The sequence below is a fragment of the Raphanus sativus genome, chromosome 8 (genome assembly GCF_000801105.2).
Source record: "Raphanus sativus cultivar WK10039 chromosome 8, ASM80110v3, whole genome shotgun sequence".
Classification (NCBI taxonomy): domain Eukaryota; kingdom Viridiplantae; phylum Streptophyta; class Magnoliopsida; order Brassicales; family Brassicaceae; genus Raphanus; species Raphanus sativus.
Window position 1 is genome coordinate 14,020,074 of NC_079518.1, and position 9,925 is coordinate 14,029,998.

The window sequence follows — 9,925 nt, forward strand, 5'->3', positions numbered from 1 at the left end:
AATATGCATCAGGCCATATAAAGTGAGCATAGATATTCCCATCTAAAGATGATAAAGGGTCATGATCCAGACATAGACCATCCTAAGAGATTATGTTTAGACCACCACAATAATATGTGCCGTCTAGGATGGAACCTCATAAGAAGATGAGATAAGATTGGGAATATATGTTGGATATGAGAAAGCTTTCTCCCACGATTTTATAAGAAACCTTGAGCCAAATATGGGTGATCAGATTAAGGCAAGGTTCACGGATTGTATGATTAAATCCGACTATCCAACATCAGGGGGAGAAAGAAATAAGCTGGTACAAGTATAAAGAAATGGAATGATATTAATCATCCTTGTCTTGGCAAGATCCTCGGACCAGAGAATATGATTTAAGACGTCCAAAGAAAGATCATACAAAGCTAGCTAAAAGAATGCCAGACAGATTAGACCCGAAAAGAAAAGAAAAAGAATGACTAAGTCATACCAGCTTAAGCACCACGAAATTAATGTCCTAGAAGAGACATAATCAAGTTGCTATAGAGTCTAAAGATAGACCAATATGTTCCATAAGATAAGGAACCTCAGAAATGAAAAGAAAGGTGCATAGAAATGACATATCTGAGGTCATAAGAGAAACCAGACCAGACATTGAGATAAGGCTGCGCAGCTAAACATCTAAGATACCAGACCATGTAGTTTGGGACGCCAAACTGCAAGGTAAATGAAGGTTCTTAGTAAGAATGAAATCTCTAATCGATTAGTTCATGTCTGGAACACAATGGAACACTATAAAAGAAGTGTCGACACATAAAAGATAAAGATGCATAAGGAAATAGCACTTGAGTTTAAAAGATATAAGCGAGGATCAGAACCCACGAGAATACAAGAATGCATTCATAGACTAAAGAAAACCGTGGGGGTTCAAAGAAAGATTCAAAGAATCTATAAAAGAGATGGGTGTATTGGCCATATATAGAAACATCATCTGATAAGATAAAACCAGTGAAAATAGGTTTTGTGTGGGAAAGGAAAAGAAATCGTGAGACATGGACTAAGGTGTTCATATTCCTATTTAAAGTATCAAGGAATGGCTTGATTACACAAGGATGCTCACAGAGACCAAAGGAACAGATTATAAGGAGATATACTCCTATGTGGTGGATGCTACTACAAATTCGAAAAGGTCTGGATATAAGTAGAAAGAAATGTAGTAAGTAGCATATTGATCACTGGATAAAGAAATGATAAAAGTATCAAAAAGATGAGAAGAAATTCTCATAGAATAGTTTTGTTCCTAAGCTATTCATGGACTGAAACAAGGCAGCTGCGAATGATAGACTAAGAAAATAATTAGTACAACCAGTCCATATATCCCTATAGAGGATATTATAATTCCTTGTGTTATGTTTATAACAAACCAACCTAAAGAGAGGTTCAATGATTTCAATGATACAAGTTATCAATTTGATTAAACAGGCTATGTCTTACATATGGTAAAACTGCAGAAATTATCATAGCCGTGTGAGTGTGTGAATGATTAAGTCAGCACGCCTAAAGTGAGAACCATAATCTAAGATAGTGACCAGAAGCATACCTGGTCGTGGCTTAATAAGTATAGTATTGCTAAAGGCAAGAAAAGATCGATAGCTATGTATAAAAGACATGAGTGCATTTGACTGCGAATTCATAGTTTGATGAGTTCCATTGCAGCAAATAATTATTTATGGTTTTACCTTAGACACTCATGGTAATGGACGTGTATAGACAAGGTCTATAACATAACATTGATCGACAAAAGGAAATAAAGAAAGACTGGCTACAATGGATAAAACAATTGGCACATACGAAGAGAAATAAATCCAAATGGGCAAAAGATATAAAGAGAAGTGGTTCGTATGTGTTTGGGTCAGAAGACTCAATATATATTGAATGTCCACGTTTTGATAAAGCCATATAACCAAAGTATATCCGTTGGACATTAAAAGGACCTGCAAGTAAAGCTTTATTGCAGACTATAAAGTCCATCCGAGCATCGTTCGAAGCGCCATCAGTCCGACCAAGACATGGAGTGATCAGCATCAAAGATGTACATCCTGACCACATCTTTATGGAGTTCCAAAGACATCAAGACGTCCAACATTCACTAGTTCATTCAAGGAGAATCCAGTTGATCATCTTCACCAAGTCACATGCAGCTTCAACGTTCAGGAAGACTCGGATACCAGATGAAATGTGTCTACTACAGTGATGCATTCATCAGGGGGAGTTCATGTGTTGTACTCTTTTTCCTGTCCATGGTTTCCCATTTTGCCACATTGGTTTTGAGGTTTTCCAGGAGAGGTTTTAATGAGGCAACATTAAGCATGCAACGAACCAGTACCGGATGTGTCGATCAAGGGGGAGTGTTATGTACCAGATTGTGATCGACATAACCGGACCGACCAGGACCGTACCGACCGCAGGAGATAATGCTTATCGACTGTTGTACTTATCCACTTAGGATAAACACGACCTGATGTATATATATATGTAAGACCCCTGGTCGAGATTAATAATAGAAACAAGTTTCCCCACTTAGTTTTACAACAGATTTTATGAGAAATGACTAGAGTAACACACAAAAAAAGAAAACAAAAATATGATACCAAAGTACACAAATATCCCCACCTCTCATTAAACACGTAAAAAAAAAAAAAAATCTTTAGCCAAGTTATCGATTTCCCCTTTCTCATTATCACTCCACGATTTCCCTTTTTCTCATTAGATATGAATCCTAAATCCTAAATTGTCAATTCTTCAACAATCGAGGTTCATTCGTTTTGTGACTTGAAGACTCCTTGATTCTGACTTCGTAGCACCGTTTTCTATCACTAAAACCTCCAGATTCACAAAAGAGAAAGTGAATTAGAGAAGCAAATCCGACGACCCAAGATTACGTTTCTGAAATTGAGAATTGCATCTAATGTAAGTGACTTTCTACTCTTACTTCCGTTGATTTCAATCTGTTTAGTTGACACAGAAATCATGCAATCAAGGGTAAAACTCGAAAATTTCGATTTTGGTGGTTCTGGGTATCACTGAATTGGATTTTACCTTTCTCCAGAGTTCCTGGTTTTGTTCTTAATTGATAGTAATATAAGGATTTCGTTGCATCTCAGTTTCATAATTATACGCTAGCAATTGTCTATATCATTGTACATAGTGGTCTGGTAATTTCGATTTTAACATATGTTTTCCTAACTACAGTGTACATTTGTTACACTTTTTACAGAGAGATGATTAAATCAAACTGTGCAAAAACATATACAGCAAGGTTGTATCTGACGGGACCATTTGGTTTTGATGATGGAGCTTCTTTGAATGATGCCATGCAAGGTAATAGAATCATTAGCAGGCTGCTGTTGAACTACTTTACCATTCTAGACCTTCCAATCTCCAACTCTTTCTCTGTTGTATGTATTGCAGATAGCTTTAGGAGGCCGCTACTCCAGGAATTTATTCAAAAGGCATGGTGATCTTTGACACATCAGAAGACCAAGATGCAAATGCCTTGAGTGATTTTCTTGTTACAAAATTTGTTCCCGGAACGCAGCTCGATAGAGAGAAAGAAGAGGGAGAACGAGGAGCAAGAAACTGTGTTGTTAAAATAAGAAACCAGAAGCTCCTCTCTCCGGTTTGATAGCTGAGTTATGTTCCGTGATTGAGCGACTGACAATAAGATTTAGAGAGAGTTTTGAGCCAGCAGAACTACCTGGATCTGTTTTATAGTGAGCTCTCTATTACGTCACATATGCAGAGTGATATATTGTTTGTGCACTTATACGAAATAGAAACTGTTTATTATTACAGGCAAGATTGAAAACACTGACAGAACACAAAGAAAAAGAAAAAAGTTTGCATAAAGTTATAAATCACAGAGCTTTTTTCTTGTTTTGTTTGATCACAGTATTCCTTTGGACTCATGAACCATCATGAACTTTTCATGCAACGCACCTTCTGGCTTTAACGTACAAACAAGTAGTTAGAAGCTATTTTCTAGGAGTATGGTTTATTCAAACGAGTTGTTGTGACGTAGAAGAAGTGGCAAAGTCAGTCTTGCAGGGTTTGAGGAAAATGGTTACTCAATACCGGAAACAGCTGAGAACTTTGGAGGTGAACAACTATGCCCTCATGCTTCATCTGGAACAAGCACTGCAGAACAACAGTTTCAACCCTGGCTTGTACCATCTGTTTTTAGACAAGAAACAATATTTACATAAAACAGGTTTTTCAAGTCAAAAAGTCTGTTACTACATATAGTTTGTAAAGGTCTGCTATAACGTACATAAAAATATGCTATGATATGATACAGAGTTAGTTCTGTTATTAATTTTATAAGTCTGCTAGGAAGTATACTTATTTAAAAAGTTTGCCATTTATAAACGAAGAAAATATATATCTGCTACTTCGAAAACAAAAAAATCTGTCAAACTATAAAAAGTCTACGAGCAAAATTTCATTGGATGTGAAAAAATCTTTCGCATATTAAAAGTCTGCCATCACACAATAAAAATCTGTTATATAAAAACTGTCAGCTGAAAACAAACCTGCCAACATAAATAAATCTGTTGTAATGTATGGTAGACTTGTTCCTCAAAGTATTTAACAATATTAATTATGTTTTGATAAGTTTGCGAAAGATAATAAATTTGCCATAGACTAGAAAAACTGTTATTTCGTGTGGAAGATTTTTACCGGCAAACTTACTTATATATGGCAGATTTTTGATGAGATGGCAAAAAAATAATAATGGTATTTTTGTAATTATGTTTTTTTGTTAACAAAGCTATGAAGGGTATTATAGGTACAAAAAATAGTGTAGTAAATAAAAAAAGATAGAAATTAATCTAGTAATAAAAACATGATTTAGTGTTATTTGAGTAATCTTCCCAAGATAGGAATACAACTCACAGTGACCAACTTAACAACATCAAACCAACACAAATCTTTATACGTCCTTTCTTGGTATTTCTAGAATTGATAAATAATCGAAAGTGAATCAAAATCAAATGAATTCAAAAGCCTATAACAGATGTAATTCTCAGCCCCCGTAGTCTCTTTTTTTTTTCAATACGCAGAGCTACTCTCACTAGCAGAGAGCGAAGGTCTTCAGATTTGACCAAGCTCAAGCTATTATTGCTACTTATCTCTAGCCCTTGCATCCGTCCATTCTGCAGAAACTCCGACACTATGAGAATTCGACATCTCTATCGGACGGCTTTGATTGAACCCTCGCATCTGCTGCATCATATCTTGGCTGTTATTGATCGAGCCATGATGATACTGTGGTATCGCCATGAACGTTGAAGGAGAATACTGAACCTGCTGCATTCCCAGTAAGAATCTGAGTTACTAGCGATCTCTCCCGTTTCCATCTTCATCCTCTCCACTTCTTTCCTCAATGCTTAGTTTAAAGCTAACAAGTAAAAAAAACAAAAGCAAGATATTAAGATCACAGACATCAAAATGCATAGTAAGGATTAGACATTGGTTATTACCATTACGAAGGTGAGCTTGTTGCTCCATTGCTTGTAGCCAGAGCTTTAGCCCTGTGTTCTCGTTTAATAATTTTTCAAAACAATTAAATAATTTAAGATATTATTAAAAAGATATGAGAAATATATTGTGTAGATATATTAAAAGAATAATTGGTAGATTCTGTAGTGATACATTTTAAAAATCAATTTTAAACAATATATTAGAAACAGAAAAATATTAAAAATGGGCAATTAGGTAAATTTATATATATATAAGTGTATTTTTCAAAAAATTAAATAATGGTGTAGTTTTCAAATTTTATTCTTATTGGAGTGCATTTCTCCAAATTTTCCCAATAAAATATGTATATAAAACATCTGGTGTGATGAATAGTGTTACACCATATTTGGTGGAATAGTATCAATTTTGGTGTTCCATTAGATCATATGAAATTACACCAATTTGTTGTTTTGGTATTCCATTAAAATTGGCCTAGTAAAAAAATATTTTCTCAGTTGCTTTTCATTTTTCAGATGCCAACACCATAATTCTTATGTACAAAAATCAAAAGAAAAACATCTTATAAATTGTAACCTTTCTTATTATATTGAGGTTCTCACTATCCAAATTTAATAATCATCTGCTACTTCTTTAAATACCAAATGGCTAATCAAAGGAATGAGATCAGAATCATCTATCTTAGTATGAAATGATTTTTGGTTTCCATTCACTTGCCCGAAACAAGCAAAGAAAAAATAACATAATCTTTACACGGATCTTACAGTGGTTGTTTCATCAATGTGAACTCGAAAACATGAAATTTATAGGTAATTCGGAATCTGGTGGATCCTCGAAATGTGAAAATCATTGAAATTATCTCATTAAATAGATTTCAGACAACTGATCGTGAAGGATGGCATTTTACTAATAATGGAAGGCACAAGGTCAAATCTGGATATCAATTAGAACGAGTGTACCCAGATAGAGAAAGAATATTACCAGAGTTTGGTCCATCGATCGCTCCACTAAAAGCTTTCTACTGAAAAGTAAGTTGTCCACCTAAGATGAAACACTTTTTATGGCAATTAGTATCAGGATGTCTAGTGATTAAGAAACATTTAAGAGCAAAAGGGCTACAATTTATGCAGGACGTGGAGAACCTGGAGAATCCAAAAACCATGTGTGTTTTTGAGTGTCCACCGGCGATTCAGGTTTAAGCACTCTCACAGATTCCATCGAATCCAAATACCTTTCCCACTAAACCACTTTTTGCAAACATGGATTATTTAGTTTTGAAAGTTTCTCCAGAATTAAAGAAACATCAATTTGCATGCATCCTATGTGGTACATATGAAAATCAAATAACAAGTATTCAGCAAACTGGATGTCGATCATAGAGATAGTCTTCAACTGACGGAAACAGAGCCACTACTTGGGGCTTAGGCGCATAATTCACTTACAAAGGAAATCGATCGAACTTGTTTACCAGTAGAAACAACAATACCACTTATCTCAGGTAGGTAGTATTTTACGGATGGATCATGAAAAAATCAGGAAACCTATTCAGGATAAGAGTGGTATAATACCCTGGAATGTTTTGATGGTTTAATGGGAGCGAGTAATACAAGAGCGAATCAGTCACCACTTCACTCGTAGTTAGAGACTCTTATTTGGGCAATGGAATGTATGCGGAATCTAAGGCAGTATACTGTTATATTTGCAACAGATTGTTCTTAGTTGGTGAAGATAGTTTTTGAACAAGAAGAATAACCAGCATTTGCAAATTATTTGGAAGACATAAAGTATTAGACACATAGTTGTCCCATATCGGGTATTGGAAGGGATTCATAGTAATATATAAGATAGATGGACCACTCTACTTATAACCAATTGGTTTTAAGTGTGAAGCATGTCTAGCTTAACATGGTATCAGAGCCCGATCCACGCAACCAACCCGTTCTACATCGATCTGGCCCAAATTTGGCCCATCGATCATTGCCCAAACATTCCGAGATTGACGCTCAAAGAGCCATCATCTCGAGGGGCGTATTAGACACATAGTTGTCCCATATCGGGTATTGGAAGGGATTCTTAGTAATATATAAGATAGATGGACCACTCTATTTATAACCAATCTATCTTATTAAAACTCAAGTACAAAATCATTTTGTTTGGTTACTTGGATAGCATTTTAAACATTTAGTGTGTTTGGAAACATGGATTGCAGTTTAAAAAGGAGGTTTGTTTAAAAACATGGATAACAATATTAAATGAGAATTGTTTGGAAACATGGATAGCAGTATATTTACTTCCTTTTATTTACACATTTAGTCATTGCATTAATAAAAAATTAGGTATTTCCTTTTTATAATTTTTTTTATTTACAGATTTTACCACTACATTTAAAATCAATTTAAATTAATTAATTATAATTCCAAACTTATCTAAACAAATTGATGTCTCCATATATTCATCATTATTAATATGTAAAATTACTATTAAAAAAATATTTCACTTATTTTAGCCAAACACATAAAAATATATATATTTTTATTTTTTTACAAAATCATTTAGGTATAAACATTCGGATACCCATTTAGGTACAAGCCGTTTCTTTCAGGTATAGATTTTTTGGGTTTTGAAATTTCTTTTTAGTACTTCCTTTTGTGTTTTTTTTATTTATAGATTCTACCATTGCATTTAAAATCTATTTAAATTAATTAATTAAATTTCAAAAATTATCTAAACAAATCGATATTGATATATTGATCATTACTAATATTGTAAAAATATTAGTAAATAAAAAATTTCTATTTAACTTCATTTAGCCAAACACATAAAAATATTTTCCATGAGTTTGAGCAAAGGTCGGGACTCAAGGTCAGTTTGCAGAAGACAAGCTTCTATGCCTCAGGACTATCGGACGCCGAGATATACACGATTCAAGCCTCAACTGGAATAGTATGTGGAACGCTGCCGGTCCGCTATCTTGGTGTTCCCCTAAACTCAAAGAAACTGAACGCTGTCACCTGTGAGCCATTGCTTCATCAAATAAAAAAGCGCCTCTCTTCATGGACGGTAAAGACTCTTTCATTTGCTGGTCGCTTGCTCCTGATCAAGACTGTAATCTCAGGCATAACAACCTTCTGGTGCTCTGCATTCATATTACCAAAAGCGGTTATAAGAAGAATAAATTCTCTCTGTAGTGTGTTTTTGTGGAAAGGTAATATCGAGAGCAACAACAATGCAAGAGTTGCTTGGGAGAACTGTGTACTTACTAAGGAGCAGGGAGGGCTGGGAATTAAAGATCTTCAAACTTGGAACCTTGCTTGCTGTATTAGACTCATTTGGTTGCTCTTCTTCAAAGCTGGATCGGTGTGGGTGGCTTGGTTCAGAGATAGAGTTCTCAAAGGTTCTATTCATAACTACTGGACCACGAAGCCGAGCTCCTCATACTCATGGTTGGCAAACAAGCTTCTTAAGCTTAAAACGGTGGTCTTCCCGTTGATCAAACTTCGACTGGAAGATGGAAGGGCAGCTCGGTTCTGGCACGACAACTGGTCACCTTTTGGGAGTCTGGCGCAAGCGCTGAACAACTATGTTTCAAGACTAGGAATCTCAGACAAGGCAATGGTGGCGTCGCTTTATAGAAGAGGAGCATGGCACCTCCCTGCAGCGAGATCAGAACCTCAACTACTCCTCCATGCGTACCTAACAACGATCACTCTCACAGTCAATCCAGACTATTATGAATGGGAGATTGCGGGTGCAGTCAAAGCGAGGTACTCCACGGGTGAAATGTATACCTATTTGCGAGGTGTGATTGATGAGGTCTCATGGGCTCCAGCGATTTGGTTCTCTTATGGGATCCCTAGGCAACAATTTCACTCTTGGCTGGTTGTGCTTGATAGGTGTCCGACGAGAGATAGGCTTCTAAATTGGGGCCTCCCTGTCTCTCCGCTCTGTCTCCTATGCAACAGTGCCAACGAATCTCGTGATCACATCTACTTCCTCTGCCCTTTTAGCTATGATCTATGGGAACTTATCGCCAGGCAATGCTCCCTGCAACCACTCAGACAATGGGATCAAACACTGCGGCAGATGCAATCGCTGCCAAGGCAGAAATCACGGCGACCGCAAAGGCTCCTTACTCTTCTTGCTTGGCAAGCTACTCTCTACTGGCTATGGAACAAACGGAACTCTCGCCTCCACGCTAACTCCTTTAGGTCGGTTGATGCTCTCAGCAAGCTCATCGGTCGTCAGATACGGAATAGGACACAGAGCTTCAGACAATCAAATCCGAAGCTCTCCTCTGCCATGTTTCAACTCTGGATTCAAGATGAATGATCGGTCATCCTTCGCTGTACCTGTCCATACTACCTTCGAACTCTCCGCCGGTTCCTCTCCTCTACTACCA

The 9,925-nt window shown here is 36.3% G+C and overlaps 2 long non-coding RNA genes across 3 annotated transcripts; one reads left to right on the plus strand and one right to left on the minus strand.

The window, feature by feature from the left end:
- Nucleotides 1-2,704: 2,704 nt before the first annotated feature.
- On the plus strand, nucleotides 2,705-3,929 carry LOC130499248 (uncharacterized). The gene is made up of 3 exons (XR_008938130.1): nucleotides 2,705-2,955; nucleotides 3,263-3,366; nucleotides 3,457-3,929. It is a non-coding gene; the product is annotated as an uncharacterized LOC130499248 (long non-coding RNA).
- A 4,336-nt stretch (nucleotides 3,930-8,265) lies between these two features.
- LOC130498900 (uncharacterized) lies at nucleotides 8,266-9,925 on the minus strand. 2 transcript variants are annotated; one of them, XR_008937935.1, is made up of 3 exons: nucleotides 9,315-9,923; nucleotides 8,787-9,219; nucleotides 8,266-8,662 (listed from the first exon to the last, which is right to left on the minus strand). It is a non-coding gene; the product is annotated as an uncharacterized LOC130498900 (long non-coding RNA). The 2 variants fall into 2 exon arrangements; XR_008937934.1 differs by having other exon boundaries at nucleotides 8,787-9,925.